Consider the following 9,693-nt stretch of genomic DNA (forward strand, 5'->3'; position numbering starts at 1 on the left):
TATTGAAAGCATATTACAGTGTTACTGTTGACTATAGTCTCTAGTTTGCATTGATAGTATTTTTTCCCTAATACCATCCCATTTTCAACACCTTGCAAAGTTGACATTCATTTCTTCTCCCTCATGTAAAAACAAGAACATTTAATCAGAATCATTGACTACTCTAGGTTTCACTAAGTTATATAGTCCCAGTCTTTATCTTCTGTCTTTCCTTCTAGTGTCATACATACCCCTAACCTTCCTTTTTCAACTGTACTCACAGTCATCTTTGTTGAGTGTACTTACCATATTGTGCTACTACCACACAGTATTGTGCTATCCATTTCTGGATCTGTACAATCAATCCTCTTGAACAGTCTATACTCCTTCAGCTTCAAATGCCTGATCTCTACGCTTTTTCTTTTTTTTTTTTTAAATTAAGTTTTATTGAGATATATTCACATACCATGCAGTCACCCATGGTGTACAATCAGCAGTTCACAGTACCATCATATAGTTGTGTATTCATCACCCCAATCTATTTTTGGACATTTTCCTTATACCAGAATAAGAATAAAAAATAAAAATAAAAAAGAACACCCAAACCATCCCCCCCATCCACCCTGTTTTTCTTTTAGTTTTTGTTCCCATTTATCTACTCATCCATCCATACACTGGATAAAGGGAGTACCATCCACAAGGTTTTCACAATCAGAGTCACCCCTTGTGATCTACATTGTTACACAATCGTCTTCAAGAGTCAAGGCTACTGGTTTAGAGTTTGGTAGTTTCAGGTATTTACTTCTAGCTATTTCAATACATTAAAACCTACAAAGTGTTGTCTATATAGTGTGTAAGAATGTCCATCAGAGAGACCTCTTGACTCCATTTGAAATCTCTCAGCCACTGAAGCTTTATTTCATTTCATTTCTTTTTTTCTATCTCTTGATAGCTTCATTTCTACTTCTCTCCTAACCTCACTTTCCTGTCTTTCCCTATCTGTCTGTAGCACCCCCTTCAGTATTTCTTGTAGAGGAGGTCTCCTGTTCATGAACTCTCTCAGTGTCTGTTTATCTGTAAATATTTTAAACTCTCCCTCATTTTGGAAGAACAGTTTCGCTGGATATAGGATTCTTGGTTGGCAGTTTTCCTCTTTTAGTATCTTGAATATATCATACCACTGCCTACTTGCCTCCATGGTTTGTGCTGAGAGATCTACACTTAGTCTTATCGCACTTCCCTTGTATATGATGGATTACTTTTGTCTTGCTGCTTTCAGAATTCTCTTTGTCTTTTTATGTTTGACAAGCTGATTAGTAAGTGTCTTGGACTAGGTCTATTTTGATCAATTCTGTTTGGGGTATGCTGTGCTTCCTGGACGTGTAATTTTATGTCTTTCATAAGAGTTGGGAAATTTTCATTGATTATTTCCTCTATTATTCTTTCTGCCCCTTTTCTCTTCTCCTTCTGGGACACTTACAACACATATATTTGTATGCTTCATGTTGTCATTCAGTTCTCTGAGACCCTGCCCATATTTTCCCAATCTTTTTTGTTATCTGTTCTTTCGTGTGTAGGATTTCAGATTTTCTAGTTCAGTAATCCTTTATTCTGCCTCTCCATGTCTGCTGTTGTATGTCTCCATTGTGTTTTTCACCTCTTCTATTGTGCCTTTCATTCCCATAAGTTCTGTCACTTCTTTTTTCAAATTTATGAATTCTTTCTTATGGTCACCCAGTGTCGTCTATATATCCTTCATGTCTTTTGTCACATTTTCTTTCATCTCGTTGATTTGATTTAGATTTGTTTGAACATCTTCAATGAGTTTTTTCAATTCCTGAATCTCAGTTCAGGTGTTAGTTTTTTCCTTTGACTGGGATTCGTCTCCGTGTTTCCTGGCATGGTTCGTGATTTTTTGCTGTCTAGGCATCTGATTTTCTTGATTAGTTTATTCTGGAGGTTGTTTTCTCTCTTTTGCTTAGGGTTTTCTTGTTGGTTGTTGTTAATTTCTATCTTTTCTTTGTTTCTTTCACTGGCCAGATGTCAGATTGGCTCTGTTTCTCCAGTCTTCCCCCCAAAACCAGGCGCCCACCATGGCCTGCCACAGGGAAGTGAGGTAGGCACTGGGCACCCTGGCAAGTTCACTGTGTGTGGAAATAGAAATCTCCTAGCTTCTGATGGTGTTGTTTTCTGCCGGCCCGCAATACCTGGATTTGTTTTATAGTCCTGCTTTAACAGTTGGGTCTTCCATATTTCTCAGCCAAAACAGGACTGGTTTTCTGTGCAGGGCATGTAGATCAGCTCCTGTGGTCCTAAGAAAGGGTTTGAAGCATCTTTTTCAAAGTTTCATTTCCCTTGCACCTTCTGGACTGTCCAGCAGATTATGCTGTTCAATAACTTAATCATTCTCAGAGGCTGCTTCTGTAGACAGGTGAGCTGAATCTGCAGGATTCCTATGCTTTCACTTTGCTGGCCAAAATCTGGCTCAATATGGGGCTCCACCTGTGGCAAAGTTTTCCCGCTGTCCCCAAGGCAAGGAAATGGCCGTCAGCTGCTGCTTCCCCCAAGGGTAGAGGAGGGCTTTTAGACCCAGGGCTGGAAAGATGTTCTGTCCATGTTTTCTCAGTCTCTTTTTCCCTCACTGACCTGGACCTTGAGATGTTCTCCCCTGTTCCTGGGACTTCAAACGGGGTAGTGTGAGAGATTTTATAGTCTGTCTGTGGTGGGAGGGGTGCTGTCTGCTAATTCTGTGGCTTTCCCACACTGAGACCTAGTGAGGGGGAGAGGAGAGGAATGGCTGGTCTGGGACAAAGGTCCTACCTCATATTTCTTTTCTTTCTTCAATTTGGCATTTGTAGGGTCCTTTTCCAGTCTATATCCTCCTCCAGAGTTTAAAACAATTCATAATTGTCATTGTTTTCATTGACTCTAGAGAGAAGTTTCCAGCAGTTGTTTATGTTGCCATGTTTTTGACGTGCTCTCTGCACAAAAGTTTTTAATTTTGAAGAAGTTCTTTTTATCTTTTTTTGTTGTTGTTGCTTGTGCTTTTGGTGTAAAATCTAAAAATCCATTGCCCACTACAAGGTCTTGAAGCTATTTCCATATGTTTTCTTATAAAGATTTTTTTTAGTGTTAGTTCTTATTTTAGGTTGTTCATCCATTTTCAGTTAATTTTTGTATATAGTTAAAAGTAGGGGTCCACATTCCTTCTTTAGCATGTGAATTTCCAGTTGTCCCAGAACCGTTTTTTGAAGAAACTTACTTCCCCATTGAATGGACTTGGCACCCTTGTTGAAAATCAACCGGCCATAGATGTGTGTATTTGCTATGGATTCTCAATTCTATTCCATTGGTCTGTATGTCTAGCCTTATGACAATACCACACTGTTTTAATTTCTATAGCTTTGTTGTAAGGTTTGAAACAGGGAAGTGTGAGTCCTTCAACTTTGTTTTTCTTTTTCAACATAGTTTTGGGTATTCAGGACCTCTTGCAATTCCATATGAATTTGAGGATCAGCTTTTCCATTTCTGCAAAAATGCACCTGGAATTTTGATAGGAATTGCATTGAATTTGTAGTTCATTTTAGGAAATATTGACATCTTAAATTTTTCAGTCCATGAACATGGGTTATCTTTCCATTTATGTAGGTCTAACTTAATTTCTTTTCGCAGTGTTTTGTAGTTTTCAGTGTATAAGTCTTTCACCTCCTTGGTTAAATTTATTCCTAAGTACTGTGTTGACATACTATTGTAAATGGAATTGTTTTCTTGATTTCCTTTTCAGATTGTTCATTACTATTGTAAAAATAGCCAACTGACTTCTGTATGTTTATCTTGTACCCTGCAACTGTAGCTTTCTTGTAGATTCTTTGGGATTTCCTATATATAGGATCATGTCGTCTGCAAATAGGGAGAGTTTGACTTCTCCCTTTCCAGTTTGGATGCCTTTTCTCTTTTTTAATTGCTCTGGCTAGAACATCCAGTACAGTGTTGAATAACAGTGTCTTGTTCCTGATCCTAAGGGGAAAGATTGAACCATTCTTGCATTCCTGGAATAATTTGGCCATGGTGTATAATCCTTTTAATATACTGTTGGATTCAGCTTGCCAGTATTTTGTTTAGGACTTTTGCATATATATTCATAAGAGATTTTGGTCTTATTATGAGGATAATTGGCCTTGTTATCAGGATAATGCTTGCCTCATAGAATGAGTTAGGAAGTTAATCCCTCTTCTATTTTTTTGGAAGAGTTTGAGAGAAGGATTGGTGTTAAATCTTCTCTAAATGTTCAGTAGAATTCAACAGTGAAACTATCCAGTACTGGACTTTTCTTTATTGGGAAGTTTTAGATTACTGATACAGTTTCTTTACATGTTACAGGTCTGGTGAGATTTTCTATTTCTTCTTGCCTCAGATTAGGTAATTTAAATATTTCAAGGAATTGGTTCATTTCACCCAGGTTTTCTAATTGGTTGGCATGTAATTTTTCATTGTACCTCTTACAATCTTTTTTATTTTTGTAAGGCTGGTAATAATGTCCTCAGTTTTATTCCTGGTTTTAATTATTTGTGTCTTTTTTTTGCCATTCTGGCTAAAGGTTTGTCAATTTTATTTATCCTTTCAAAAAACTTTTGGTTTCATTGATTCTCTCTATTGTTTTGCTATTCTTTATTTCATTTATATCTGCTCTGATATTTATTGTTTCCTTCTACTAACTTTGGGTTTTAGTTGTTCTTCTAGTTTCTTTAGGTGTGAACTTAGGTTATTGATTTGTGATCTTTTTTAACATAGGCATTTAGAGCTCTGAGTACTGCCTTTGCTGCACCTCATGATTTTTACTATGTTGTGTTTTTGTTTTCATTCATCTCAAGATACTTCCTTTGATTTCGTCTTTGACCCATTGGTTGTCGTTCCCGGTTTGCTACAGCTGCCGTTATACGAAATACCAGAAATGAATTGCCTTTTATAAAGGGGATTTTTTAGATTACAGATTTACAGTTCTAAGACATAAAAGTGTCCAAACTAAGGCATCAACAAGAGGAACTTTCACTGAGAAGATGTCGATGGCGTCTGGAACACCTCTGTCAGCTGGGAAGGCGTGTGGTTGGCGTCTGCTGTTCCTTTGCTCCAAGTTGCATTGCTTTCAGTTTTGGATTCCAGTGGCCTTCTCTTTAAGCATTTGTGGGTTCTCACTTAGCTTCTTCGGGGCAAACTCGGGCTTCATCTCTTAGTTTAGCAACTCCAAACGTCTGGTTTCAATGGCTGTCTCCAGCATCTCTCTCGGCGTTTTCTCTCCAAGCGTCTGTTCTAGTTTGCTAATGCTGCCAGAATGCAAAACACCAGAGATGGATTGGCTTTTATAAAAGGGGGTTTATTTGGTTACACAGTTACAGTCTTAAGGCCATAAAGTGTCCAAGGTAACACAGCAGCAATTGGGTACCTTCACTGGAGGATGGCAAATGGTGTCCGGAAAATCTCTGTTAGTGGGGAAGGCATGTGGCTGGCGTCTGCTCCAAAGTTCTGGTTTCAAAATGGCTTTCTCCCAGGACGTTCCTCTCTAGGCTGCAGTTCCTCAAAAATGTCACTCTTAGTTGCACTTGGGATATTTGTCCTCTCTCAGCTTCTCCAGAGCAGGAGTCTGCTTTCAATGGCCATCTCCAAACTGTCTCTCATCTGCAGCTTCTGTGCTTTCTTCAAAGTGTCCCTCTTGGCTGTAGCTCCTTTTCAAAGCATCACTCACAACTTCACTGACTTGCCCCTGCTCATCAGCTCATTTATTTGTTCCACTGATCAAGGCCCACCCTAAATGAGTGGGGCCACGCCTCCATGGAAATTATCTCATCAGAGTTATCACCTACAGTTGGGTGGGGCGCATCTCTAAAGAAACACTCAAAGAAATCTAATCAAAACGGGTAACATCTGCCCACACAAGAATACATCAGAGATAATGGCGTTTGGGGGACACAATACATTCAAACTGGCACAGTGTCTCTCTCTCTGTGTCAGCTCTTGTGGAGAGTATTTAGTTGCCCTTTTGTAGTGCACCATTGAATTCCCTTCTTTTTTCTCTATTTTTTCATTATTTTCTTAGTGGTTACCTTTGTAATCACAATTAACATTTTAACTAGTACCAACCTAATTTCAGTGGTATACAAATGCTCTACTTCTATATACATCACTCCTCCTTTATATTATTTTCTCAGATTACATCTTAATACATTGTATGCTGATTAACATAGATTTTAAATGTTATTTTACACATTTGTCTGTTGAATCATATTGGGGTGGAAGGGGCAGATACAAACTAAAAGTACAATAGTACAGGGTTTTATGTTTACTTATGTAGTTATATTTATGAGTTACTGTCTAGTGTCCTTTTATTTCAGCCAGAAGGACTCCCATTTACATTTCTTGTGGGGCTGGACTTTTGGTAATGAACTCTTTCAGGTTTTGTTTATCTATAACTTAATTTCAGTTTTGATGGATAATTTTGCCAGATGTAGAATTCTTAGTTGACAGTGTTTTCTTTAAGGACTTTAAATAAGCCATCCCACTGTCTTCTGGGCCTTCATGATTTTTGATGAGAAATCCACCATTAGTCTTACTGGGGATCCCTTTATGTGACAAGTTGCTTCTCTCTTGCCGCTTTCAAAATCTTCTTGTTGTTGGATTTTGACAATTTCACTATAATGTGTCATGGTGTAGATCTCTTAGAATCTGTCCTGTTTGGAATTGAGCTTTTGAGATTTGTATATTCATGTCTTCCATTAGATTTGGGGAAGTTTTAGGCCATTATTTCTTCAAATACTTTTCCTGCCGCTTTCTCTCTCCCTCTGTCCTTGTGGGATTCCAAAAATGCACAGGTCCCTCAGTATGTGTTCATTTTTCCTATTTTTTCTTTACATGCCTCAAACTGGATAATTTCAGTTATATTTAGTTTCACTGATCCTTTCTTCTCCCTATTCAAATCTGCTGTTACATCCATCTAGTGAGTTTTTCATTTCTATTTCTGTACTTTGGTTCGTTTTTATAATTTATCTTTCTTTATCTTGTTTCAGGCATCATTTTCCTAATTTCCTTTAGTTCTTTGTATACGATTCCTGTAGCTCATTGAATGTATTTCAGACAGTTCTTTAAAATGTTTGATAATTCCGATGTATCAGCTTCCTTAGGGATGGTTTCTGACAAATTCTTTTCCTATGAATGGGCCATACTTTCCTGTTTCTTTGTTTTGTAATTTCTTCTTGAGAATTGGACATTTTGGGTATTAGGTTATTGTTACTCTGCAAATCTGGTCTCCCAGTCAACTTTGATTGCTAAGTTTGTTGAAGGCTGGAGCCCTCAGTTTTTTACTTTTCCAAACTATTTTTGCTTCCAAATGGGGTATGGAAAGAGAAAAGATTGAGAGAAAAAAGGACTTTAAGCATCTTTCTTAAGTCTTTTAAGATTTCTGATGCTTTTGCCTTGAGGGGGTTGGAACAGTGGATGTCCACAGAGCCAGCGCCTAGCAATCTGAAGTAGCTGATCAAAAGCAGTAGTTAACAATTAGACCACATTCCCCGGGATTTTGGAGGACTAGATCCTTATATCCCACCCTGGCACAATCAAGCTGCACGAGCAGCTGGGGCTGCATTCCCTACTGCTGCCTGCCATGCATCTGAAGCATGGTAGCCACTGCACAGAGGGGGAGATTCACCAGCGTTTACCACAATTTACCAGCCTATTTGCCCAAGTCTTCCCTGCATGCTGCACAGTGTTCCACTAGACTCTAGAGTTCCAAAATAGGGGATTCAGACAGTTCCTGCCAGTTCAATAGTTGTTTTGGTAGAGAGACTAATTCATAGAACTTTCTGTTTTGCCATCTTCCCACAATCTTCCCAAAAGTCACCTTTAAAAGACTGAATGTATCATAGGCAAGAAACAATCCATAGACTAGTTGTAATCCCCACCATCTGAGCAGGCAGTGATAAAGGAGCTATCTATTAACTGCCTTGTGGTCTTGGAGAATAATTTTCAAAGGCTCTGAACTTTTGATAATTCTGTATAAATTGCTATAAAGGCTATAATTTGTATTTCCTATTAAATTTAATTTTCTGTCAAGTTTCTTGATTCTGTAACAACATTATTGTTCTTTGAACTAGAACAGCATTATCCAATAGAAATATAATGTGAGACAGTTTTGTAATTTTAAAATTTCTAACAGTGACATAAAAAAGAAACAGGTAAATTTGGTTTTAGTAGTATTTTATTTGACACAGTCTATCCAAAATATCTTTAAACATGTATATAAAAAAGTAATGACATAGTTTACATTTTTTCGTACTTTCTACTAAGACTTAGAAATCTAGTGTGTCTTTTATACTTACAGTACATCCAGATACTAAATACTCTGCGGTTAAAGTAAAACTTCCTACCAAAACAATAAGATTGTATTTAATGGAAAAATATTTTATACTGCTTCAGAAGTTTTGTTTAAATTTAAGTAATCTAAAAATATAAAAATTCAGTTTCTTCATCACAATAGCCACATTTCATGTGCTCTGTAGTCTCAAGTGGCTCCAGTATTAGATTATGCAAAACCATAATAAATTAAATTGATAACTTATTCATGTATCTTTTACCTGAAAAAGAGATATTTTATATATGTGCTTCTGTGCCATGGGTAAGTTCATATATCTCAAACACAGCTACTTTGAACAACAAAAAAGTGCTGATAAAGCATCCATTTAAAGACAATATTAGCCCACAATATCAATGTAACAAGAAATATTCTCTATAGTGAATTTTGAAGATACCATTTAACATAAGCTGCCAGTATCTGTTTCAAATTATTTTGTTTTCAGTTTTCTTGCTTTAAGAATACAAACATATCCTTTAAAAAAAAAAAAAAAAGTCTTTCCTCCACACCATTTCTGTATAAATGGATATTTATAAGAAAATTTTAACTTGGGCACAAAAAACCATTAGTGTTTGACCTGTATATTGCAAAGGGTGGGAGGGGACAATAAAATATCTTTTTTTTTTCCTAATATATTATATTATTTTGTTTGTAAACAGGTAACTTAACAGAAAGAAGAAAATATCTACTCTTGAAGATGGGTCCTTATTCTTTTGGAGAACAAAATTTTATATACTTGTTTCCATAATTGGATTTATATTGGATCCAAATTGTATTGGTTCAATGGTGAAAAAAAAGAAGCACAATTGGCAGGTCATCCTTCTTCCAGTCATTCCAACAGATAGTAATTACCATGAGTTTTAGATATGCAGTGTTAACTGCAATGAAGAAAAGGCCTTCTTTTTTTCTCTCTTTTTTTTTTTTTTTAGCACCTCCCCACCCCCACCTTCACCCTCCATTTACATCCTTGTAGTTACCAGTTAATCTGGATGTAGCTGTGAGTTGGGAAAACACTGGGTTGACTAGAGATCTGCTGTGAGCTGTATTGGGACTGCTTTGAGATCCATTGTTCAGTGCACTGAAAAGTCATCTGCTTGAAAAATACAGAGCTTCTTCCATATCAACTTTTATAAATAGTGTGATACTCTGAAAAACAAGTTTATCATGATAATTGTAGGACAGGAATTGAAAGAAAATCATTTGGAAATGCATTTAAAATTTCCTCACTGCTCCAAAGGAATTTTCATAAAGATGTTCAACAACATCTGAAAAGCTACATAACTACGGAGATACACCTATTAATGTGTTTACCACAA

At 36.9% G+C, this 9,693-nt stretch overlaps 1 protein-coding gene across 1 annotated transcript in view; it reads left to right on the forward strand.

The window, feature by feature from the left end:
- The window catches only part of JMY (junction mediating and regulatory protein, p53 cofactor), a 169,093-nt gene extending 159,800 nt beyond the window's left edge, over positions 1-9,293 (forward strand). The window contains exon 11 of the mRNA XM_037801231.1: positions 9,037-9,293. The gene's annotated coding sequence lies outside the window, so the exon portion shown is untranslated. The remainder of the gene's footprint in view (positions 1-9,036) is intronic.
- The last annotated feature ends 400 nt before the right edge of the window (positions 9,294-9,693 follow it).

Source organism: Choloepus didactylus, chromosome 13 (assembly GCF_015220235.1).
Source record: "Choloepus didactylus isolate mChoDid1 chromosome 13, mChoDid1.pri, whole genome shotgun sequence".
Lineage (NCBI taxonomy): Eukaryota > Metazoa > Chordata > Mammalia > Pilosa > Megalonychidae > Choloepus > Choloepus didactylus.